The sequence below is a fragment of the Thalassophryne amazonica genome, chromosome 21, assembly GCF_902500255.1.
Source record: "Thalassophryne amazonica chromosome 21, fThaAma1.1, whole genome shotgun sequence".
Taxonomy (NCBI): Eukaryota; Metazoa; Chordata; class Actinopteri; order Batrachoidiformes; family Batrachoididae; genus Thalassophryne; species Thalassophryne amazonica.
The window spans coordinates 25425025-25434922 of NC_047123.1; positions in this window are offsets into that span (position 1 = coordinate 25425025).

Consider the following 9898-nt stretch of genomic DNA (forward strand, 5'->3'; position numbering starts at 1 on the left):
TTAACTTTGTGGCACATTGGAGCAGCTTTTGTCACCATCTAGCGGGCAGTGTGAGCATTTCAGGGCTTCTGCACATTTCCTACTTGAAAATACGAATTCAGTTTTTTTAAATGCATGATATTTTGGCAGGCACACCTTTGACCTCATAGTATTAATGTATACAAATTTTGATTATGAGACTTTTACAGTTCTTGAGTTTTAGGACGAGGAAGGTTTTGAAGTACAGACGAACAGCCAGCAATTTCTCTTGACAAGCACAACTTACAATTGTGATAAAAGGTGCTTTTGGATCATGTTTTCCTTGATGGTGACCTTTGACCAAACCACTTCAAAATCTAATCACCTCTAGATATCTATCTAAGTAACATTCCAACCAAGTCTGAAGGAAATCTGACCAGTCGTTTTCAAGTTATCTTGTCCACAAACATAAATCTTACATAAAGTGCACAATAAATTGTATATTTATCTAATGCAGTCGAATTTGACAGAACATGATGTCACTCTCCGTGCATTTGTGATGCGCTCTTTTGCTGTGTGCATCGGTATGTAGGGTATCAACCGTCTGCAGGTGAGTTGTCATGGAGAATCTATCAGATGAAGATCTTAATTGGCAGGTATATCTGCGTCACCAGAGACAAGCACATAAACCAGCTTACTGCAGATTACCCTGTACCTGCACCGTCGCAAGTATTCACACACACAGGCAACGGCATGCACGCGCAGATGGTCACAGCTACACACAGCAATGTATTTACTGTCTGTGAATATCATTTTTTTTCCATATTAGCAGCTGTCCTATCAATTTTTATAATAAATAAAGAAGGGTTACTGTAATTAAGTAATAAAAGTACCTGCACTGTGACTGTAAATGGACATTTAACAGGGATATATATATATCAGAATCAAATTTATTGCCAAGGAATTTCACACATACAAGGAATTTGATCTGGTGTTATTGGTGCATAAACAATAGGAAGAGAAAAACACTTCTATAAGAAGTAAAAAGAGTCAAATACACAAAAATTATATTCACTGTTTAATAAATAAGCCATACATAATGGAATGGGACAGTGCAAGGACAAGTGATTGGAGTACAGATGTACAGTACCTTTCAGTGCAGGGATGACCAATCTGAGCTTTATGGTAGTGGGGGAGGTTAGGGAGAGTAAGCGGGGGTCTCTGGCATTATTTGTGAGGCCAGCTGCATCTGTGCCTTGAGGTTTTGGTTCTGATGGACCTCAGCCTCCTGCCAGAGGGGAGAGTGACAAAACGTGGGAGGGATCAGCCATAATCTTCTTTGCTCTCCTCAGGGCCCTGGAGGCATACAGGTCCTGTAGGGATAGCAGACTGCAGTCAATGATCTGTTCTGCTGCATGGATGATACGCTGCAGTCTGCTCCTGTGCTTAGCAGTGGCAGCAGCGTACCAGATGGTGATGGAAGAGGAGAGGATGGACTCAGTGATGGCAGTGTAGAAGTTCACCATCATTGTTTTTGGCAGGTTGAACCTCCTCTGCTGGAAATATTTTCACTTAACTTACCCAGTGGGTAGTTCATGTACAGTAACAGCAGCTGTGATTTGCTAGCATGTAGCAAATGTAAACCGGGGCATTGCCATTTAGATGGTAGACTCAGTAGATGGCAGAATTGAGAGGTTTTCTGGTGAGGAACCATATCTGCATAAATGTGTCAAAACATGTGAGTGGACACTTCACTTGAGCAGCAGGTCCTAAGATGAAACAGATGGCTGCCTGGTTCCTGCAACACCTTCATCTTCTCCAGGACCCATGGGACACACACAGCCTCCCCCGCCCGACTGCTCCCATGGCCAGCTCCGTCTTGATGTTCCCTGCCAACAAACTTGTAAAGTTAGGCAACTAGAACAACAGCTATACAAACCAGAGTTCAGAAAGTTTTGTAGTTTCCATTTTTTTAAACTTTTGTTTCATTTTGCATTTTGTTTTCAATTCAGTTTTCTTGTCATTTGATTAGACAATGCACATCAATGTGTGTACGAGTACTGTGAACCTGCCGATGTCAGGCATATGTGAATATTGAATTACTGCAGAAAATTAAAATTAAATAGCAGAAAAACTCTGCTCAGGACTTTTGACCAGTCTTTTGATGCCGTAGGGTGCAATCACTTATGGCTGCCTCATCAGAATACTTTATTAATCCCGGGAGAAATTGCATTTGTCCCATGTGCTCAGTGCAAAATAGCAAGTAGGAGAGGTAAAAATAGAAAAATAGAAATCATATTTTAAACACAGAACAATTTTAAATACCCAACAGTACAAATATGATAAAAATGCACCATCACTTGCATACAACTTGCACAACCGTGCTCACTCTACTTTGTGTAAGATAAGACACCAAGAGTTTGGACCTTATTGAGGATCAGCCAAGGACAGTGATTTTGAGAGAAATCACCTAAAAGTCAAGGTCAACTTTCTGGCTCAGTCCTCACATGACCTTTGACTTTGGGTGATCTTGAAAGGGCCAACTCAAGGACATAGCAGTTTATCTCAGAGTTTGCCACCAGTGTAGCTGAAACATGAAGGAAAGGCTGTGTTAAGGCTAAAGTGGTTCAATTTTTGTCAAAACTGTTCAAATGTCAAAACCAATCAGAACCACATATTATGATATCACCAAATCACAAGGAGTTCATTTGCATGAATTGTGTCAAACATGTAAGGCATGCATGTTGGACTCGGAGGGCCCTTTCTTGCTTTTACTTTACCCGACAGAGGCTCTGAGGCCTGGCGCAGGACAAATCATGGACTGGACACTTGGCGACCAGAATGCTGTTTGCTCTAGCAAATATTTTTTTCTGGTGACCAGTTGCTGTTCCTAATCATTGGTGTTGGGAGCTGTTTTCAGTTACATGTGCATTTTTACTGCTGTGTAGGCATTTCTGCAAAACCACATCTTATGAAAACCAAAAGTCACATTGTTGAAACTCAAAACCAACAATAAAATGACAAACCCAGTATTTAGTTTAAAGGCATACGAGTGGACACAAAGGCAGCGGGTCATGAACACCTACGCTTACCACAAGGCAGCTGCTCATCTGACCTCTGACTCGCCAGAGTGGATGATATCAACTTGGTTTCCACTGTCTGACGACAGCAGAGGATTGGCAAGGGGATTTCCAGTAGACCCCTGCTCAGGTTGCCAAACCAACTGGCACACGTCATTATATTCGTTAGTTTGTATGATTTGGAAGGATTGACGTCTTGGTTTCTGCTCAAGTCCATCAGCACAATTGGAACATACCTTGTTTAACTCTACTGTCTGCAACCTCTTTTCCATCCCGTCATCTCACCGTTCGTACCAGTGGAAGTTAATTAAGAGATTACATTGAGCTCATTAGTTGAACGTGACTCAACTCTCTGCCTTTGTGTCTCTATGCTGCCTCCTATTTATATTCTTTCATCTGGATTTCCATTCATTTACTTTAATCAAGAGGTAAAGCCCTTTTAGTCTGACCAAACATCCGGTCTTCACTTGTGCCATGTAACAAGTTAACTCCACAATTTTGTCTGCTGTCATAGATCACATTCAAGCAAATTGCTGGGTTTGGCAATCATGCAATTAGTACAAAAGAAGTGTAGGAGGCATCTGGTGTAGTCGAGTTCACCTCCCTCGAGGCCAAGTCTGAGTCCTGGGTCTCCTAGGCCAAGGACAAGACAGAGTCACATCACCTCGAAGACACAGCATCCAAGGCCAAGTATTATACAAAAGCATAAAACGGGGCATAATTTCATTTTGTGACCACTTTTGGTGGGTTCAATAATTAGTTCTTCTGTCAACGCAAAAAACAGTTGGGTACCTCAAAGGATTCACAGACCATTCTCAAAGAAATTTAACTTAATTGGATAGATGCCTTCAGCGTTTCATTAACTTACCCATTTAATGTTAATAATAAGTATTTGTAACCGTTGGCTTTTTTCCGAACAGGTGATGCCGACGAACCCTTGCCAAACTAAAATTTGGAGCTCCATGAAGTAGCACAGCCCATGCGGAGGTGCACAACTGCCATGGCTGCACCAGCTCCAAACAACTGCACATTTGGATTAGGGCCTCTTCATCATGCACCAACACATGCTCCGTATCACATAGTCCTACAACCTAGCTTGGGCATTTCATCCTACATTACCTTGCAGGGTTAAACTGCACATGGTGGTGTATGATGTGAAGTCTACTGTATGTATACTTACTTTGCTTTGTGTACACATTGCAAGTATCTTGTGAAATTGGACGTTGTACCACAGAACCCACTGAGTTTTGGAGAGTTCACTTTGCAAAACTTCCAGCTTGCTCAGCGCTGCTTCTTCTCCTTTTCTTCATACTCTTTGTGATTAAAAAACCCAAACACCACTAGATCATATGCTCCTCTTGTGAGTTGTTCTCTCCTTATGGAACATTCCACACACATGAATTTGCAGGGGTGCACAAGTTGCAAAGTTCATTACATTAGTGCAAATTCTCTCATAGGCCCGTCCAGAACTATGCTCGACATTTTACATAAATTCTTTAAACACCCCTGTAGCCATGTTATGGAATCTTCCAACCTTGAACTGGTCTTTATCATTGGTTTAAGACCAGTCATGTGACGGTTCTCAACTAAGTGTCTTGTTTGGACACAGTTCATAGTTCATGTTTTATCTGTGCATGTTGTATTTTTAAGGATTGCGTATGCATAGGCCATAGTATGTGTAAAGTTACATGATGAGGCGATAGGGAGGCTTTGTTTTTGTTGTTGTCAAGTAAACCATGCGAAAAATAAGAAAAAAAATGTAGTGGCCTTGAATCGGCCTCGGCTTATTCTTCAAGTCTGCACAATACCGAGGCCAAGGCCAAGACCAAGTCATTGTATAGTGAGGCCTAGGCATAAAAAAAAAAAAAAAAATCAGCCTTGAGGCTGGCCGAGAGGCTGACGCTGCTCTTGAGACCTCTAACACTGGAGTCAACATTACAGACCCCACACATTCTCTACCCTACCTGCTGTTGGTACGCAAGAAGGCTGCTAACCACTTCTGGAACATCCTGGTACACCTTCAACCCATAGTCATGCTTTGCTGCTCTTGTCAACAGAGGACTCAGCAACTTAAAGGTAACCTGTTCTACTAGTTCTCTTTGGAGGATTCTTTGGTAGTTCTGGGATGACTCTGTGCCAAATGAATAGTTACTTAGGGAGACTCAGAAGAGGCACGCCATCACTTGAGTGTGATATTTTGGCCATGTTCCTCCGCAGGTGCCTCAGGCTTGAGGACCCAAACAACCAGGAGTAGCTAAGGGGACATCTAATTTTCATCTATCGCTCAAGCACATGGATGGTTACTTTTGTTTGGTGGGTATGGACCTGTTGGTGGTTATCATCGTGGCTGTGCAAATTTAGAAATTTAGAATTGTAATTCTGCATACTACCTCAGCTCAAACATCAACTGAATTCAAGAATTTTATTGAAATTCAAGACTCATTTTGTGGTAGATGTGGCAAAGCATGGCCCGAGGTGGTACTGTGGTGTGTGATTGGTGTGGGGAAGTATGGCCCTAGGTGATTAGTAGTGTGATTATGACAGTGAAGCACTGCATCAAGCATGACTCCAGTCCTGAACTGATCCTTAAATAAATAATTGGATAAATGATTGGGTAAAATGTAAAATAAATAAAAAACAGTATAAATATTACTAGCTATGCAAACAAATTATCGCATTATCGTTATGCGTGTGTGTGCAGGAGAATGAAGATCCAAGTCTTTAGGATCCTGGTGGTACCTGTGTTGATGTATGGCTGTGAGACTTGGATGTTAACCAGTGGCCTAAGGCAATGACTGGTTGTCTTTGATACCGGGTCTCTTCAGAGGATCCTACACCTGGAATGACTTTGGGTCAAACAAGCGATTGCTTGAGATGAAGATGAGGCGTAGCACTTGCATTGTGAGGGGGGATCAACTTTGACATTTGGCCATGGGGTGCATTTCTTTGTGCATGGTCCAGCCTGAGTGTTGACAATCCCAGTCGTTGGAGAGAGAAATGGGAATTCCCATATTTCATCTGTTGGGGCAGAACGATGGTCATGTTGGAGATGTAGGGATTGATGTGCCTAGATGGTTGCCATTCAGAACCCAAGGTTGTTCCGTGTTGTTGTGGATGTGGTAAAATGGGACACTGACTGTGTGTTTACCAACAGGACAATCTAGCAAAGGGTAAATGGAGGGAGTGGTTTATATACAGAGGCGATAATGATGTGATGTGTAACAGATTAACCAGGAAGCGGAAGAACAGGAAATTGAAAGGCCACAAAAGTCAACTTTTTACAAAAACAATTTATATAAAAACAAAATGGATAAAAACAGGCTAGAGCAGATGCAAATTCAGAATATGGCTATATCTTGAAAAGAGATGGATGCAATTTGACTAGAGATTTAGATATGGTAGGTTGTCTGGTTGTGTCTAGTCTTTGACAGATAATAGCCAGGAAGTGAGATTGTTTGATAAAACGCTGAATAATCCTGTAAATTTCTTTTTATAGTTCAGTTAAGAATCAACAATTAAAGTATTAATGTGGGAAGTGCATACGTGATATGTGTAACAACTACACTGTAGCAGAAGTACTTTATCTGCAAACAATCACACTTCTCTAATACCTCCAGCTGTTGTGTTTTGCTTGTTGTCCATTAGCAGACATCCAGTGGCATGGATCCCAACATAAACTTCAGCACCGTCTTCCAATCAGCGTTACACCTGACCTCAAACAACCTTGAAGAGTGCACACAGTAGCGTAAGCCCTGACTAAACTGCTCCACAGCCAATAAATGAGATTCGCTGATGCTCACTAGTTTGCCCTGTAAGCCCAGCTGCAGAAGTCCTCCTCAAAGGTGCTCAACGTCTGTGTGTGTTAGTATGTTAATGACATGTATTACATGTATAAACAAGTGACTGAAAGGACATCTGGGAAGAAAAACCAAGACGACACTCTAACCAAACCAAGATAACACAGTGGCCTGTTTGAAGCAAAGTTTTGTAACAACTGTAAGCTTTCCACATCGACTTCCTATATGTTTGGTATGATTTCAAAATTTTCATTTATTCACTCATTTTCTATACCTGCTGAGTGCAATCTAGGGTCATGAAGATGTTGGAGTCTGTTCCAGGAGTCATAGGACGAGAGGTGGTGTACACCCTGGACACAATGCCAAAATTTTACTCCTCACATATGACATAGTCTCACTTTTCTGTTCATAAAGATGCTGAATCTTCTGACGGACATAACCACATAACCTATGTTATGTGGTTGGTGCATTGGCCTCATCCATTTACTGTAGTCCTCTGTTCAGGAGAATGCACCACGTGGCCTTCATGTTGTAGCTGATGATACAACTAATACATCTCCACTCTATTTTCATAATTAAGTTACATAAGGTACTTAGTTAAGACATCCAATTATCATCTTAGCTCAATGGTTAGAGTCCAAGCATCACAACCATACAGCAAGACTGGACCATGAAGATGTGGACCTTCATTTTCTTGCAAGATACTCACCAAGCACCTCTGTCCAGTGATCTCATGACTCCACAAGCTTTTGCCAGATGATTGTTGACCTCATAAGCCAAGCTCCCAGAGTCACAAATGTGACTTCCAAGGGAAGCCAATTCATCAAGTTTAAGATTCTCAACACATACAGAGATACCGCCGATGACTGAGTCATTGAAAGCTTGGATCTTTATTCAGCTTTGCTAGTGCTGCACTCAGAGCATCCATTGATTCCACATAATCACAATACTGTCCACAAAATCAAGGTCGGTGAACCTTTCCTCACCAACAATGACACCCTGGTCACTGGACTCCATGACCATACCACACACCCAGCCCATGCAGACACTGAACAGAAGAGGAGCCAGCACACATCCTTGATGAACACCAGATTTCAAGGCCACAGGGCCTTTCACCCAGTTCAGTTCATTTACACATTGCCAAATCACACCATAAATCACATCAAGGCACTATGCATGAGTAAGGTTTAAATACTACCCGCCCCTGAGCAAGCAAACTGACAACAGTGTTCAGAAAAAAATGCTCTCAGGTGATTTAATTATAGGAAGAAAAATCAAGCAGACTAAACTCAATGAGGTGAACATCTGTTATGGCCTACAAAACAAACAACAACAGCAATATAAAAGCACAATAAGGAATTTTCCAAACTGCAAAAACAGAAAAGTTGTTAAATTTCCTTTCTGGACTTGAGTGTCCCATCAATAGTGATGAAAAGAGGCAAATAAATTATAATAATAATATAAAAAAATACAAATTTCATTATTACATTCCACTTAAGAAAACAAATGCAATTTATAAAAACTATTATAAATATTGGAGCAGATGAAATATGCAATTTTCAACAGCTGAGATGTTCTTAGCACATAAGAAGAAAGATTAAGATTTGTGTGAGAGTTGGGAGTGGTAACGGTGTGCAGGTAAGCAGCTGCAGAAGATCTTGTTGTGTGAACATAGATGCTAATAAAAGCAGAATTCCAGTTAGTTCATTGGATGGATCGGGAAGAAGTGTCAACAGAAGATGTAGCTAAGCAACCACATACATATGAAGCTAAAAATACTATCTTGAAGCAGCACGAAGGTGCAATTGGACAGTCTTGCAATAACCAACACACCGATCCACCTAAATCCAAACAGAGTGTGAAAGGCAAACAGCACACTGGGAGCTCAAGTACTGTGACTAATGATGAGCAAACAGAATCAGGTGTGTGTGATTAGAAACAAGGCACAGGTGGGTGTTAACAACAAGAGGCATCAGATGGATGCACACACATTAAAGCTGCAGAGATTAACTGACCATTGAATTTATCAATTACTATTTTGATAATGATTTACCTGTTGTGAGCAACTTAAAAAAAATCTAAAAGTCTTTGATTTCAGCGTCTTAATGTGAATATTTTCTGGTTTATTATATTTAGAGCTGCTGTTAATCTGTCTGGTAGTAAAATGAATATCTTTGGGCTGTGTATAACATTGATCAACATGTTTCATATATATATAATATATAATATATATATATAATATTATTATATATATATATATAATATATAATATTATAATATATATATATATATATATATATAGTAGTGTCAGAATAATAGTAGTGCTATGTGACTAAAAGATGAATCCAGGTTTTGAGTATATTTCTTATTGTTACATGGGAAACAAGGTACCAGTAGATTCAGTAGATCTCACAAATCCAACAAGACAAAGCATTCATGATATGCACACTCTTAAGAATATGAAATTGGGCTATTAGTAGAAAAAGTAAGAAAGGGGGTGTTCACAATATAGTAGCAATCTGCTGTTGACGCTACAAATTCAAAACTATTATGTTCAAACTGCTTTTTTAGCAATCCTGTGAATCACTAAACTAGTATTTAGTTGTATACCCACAGTTTCTCATGATTTCTTCACATCTGCGAGGCATTAATTTTGTTGGTTTGGGAACCAAGATTTTGCTTGTTACTAGTGTGCTTGGGGTCATTGTCTTGTTGAAACACCCATTTCAAGGGCATGTCCTTCAGCATAAGGCACATGCCTCTTCAAGTATTTTGACATATCCAAACTGATCCATGATACCTGGTATGCGATATATAGGCCCAATACCATAGTAGGAGAAACATGCCCATATCATGATGCTTGCACCACCATGCTTCACTGTCTTCACTGTGAACTGTGGCTTGAATTCAGAGTTTGGGGGTCATCTCACACAATGGTCTGCGGCCCCTTGGCCCAAAAAGAACAATTTTACTCTCATCAGTCCACAAAATATTCCTCCATTTATCTTAGGCCATTTGAGTGTTTCTTGGCAATTTGTAACCTCTTCGGCACGTCTTTTATTT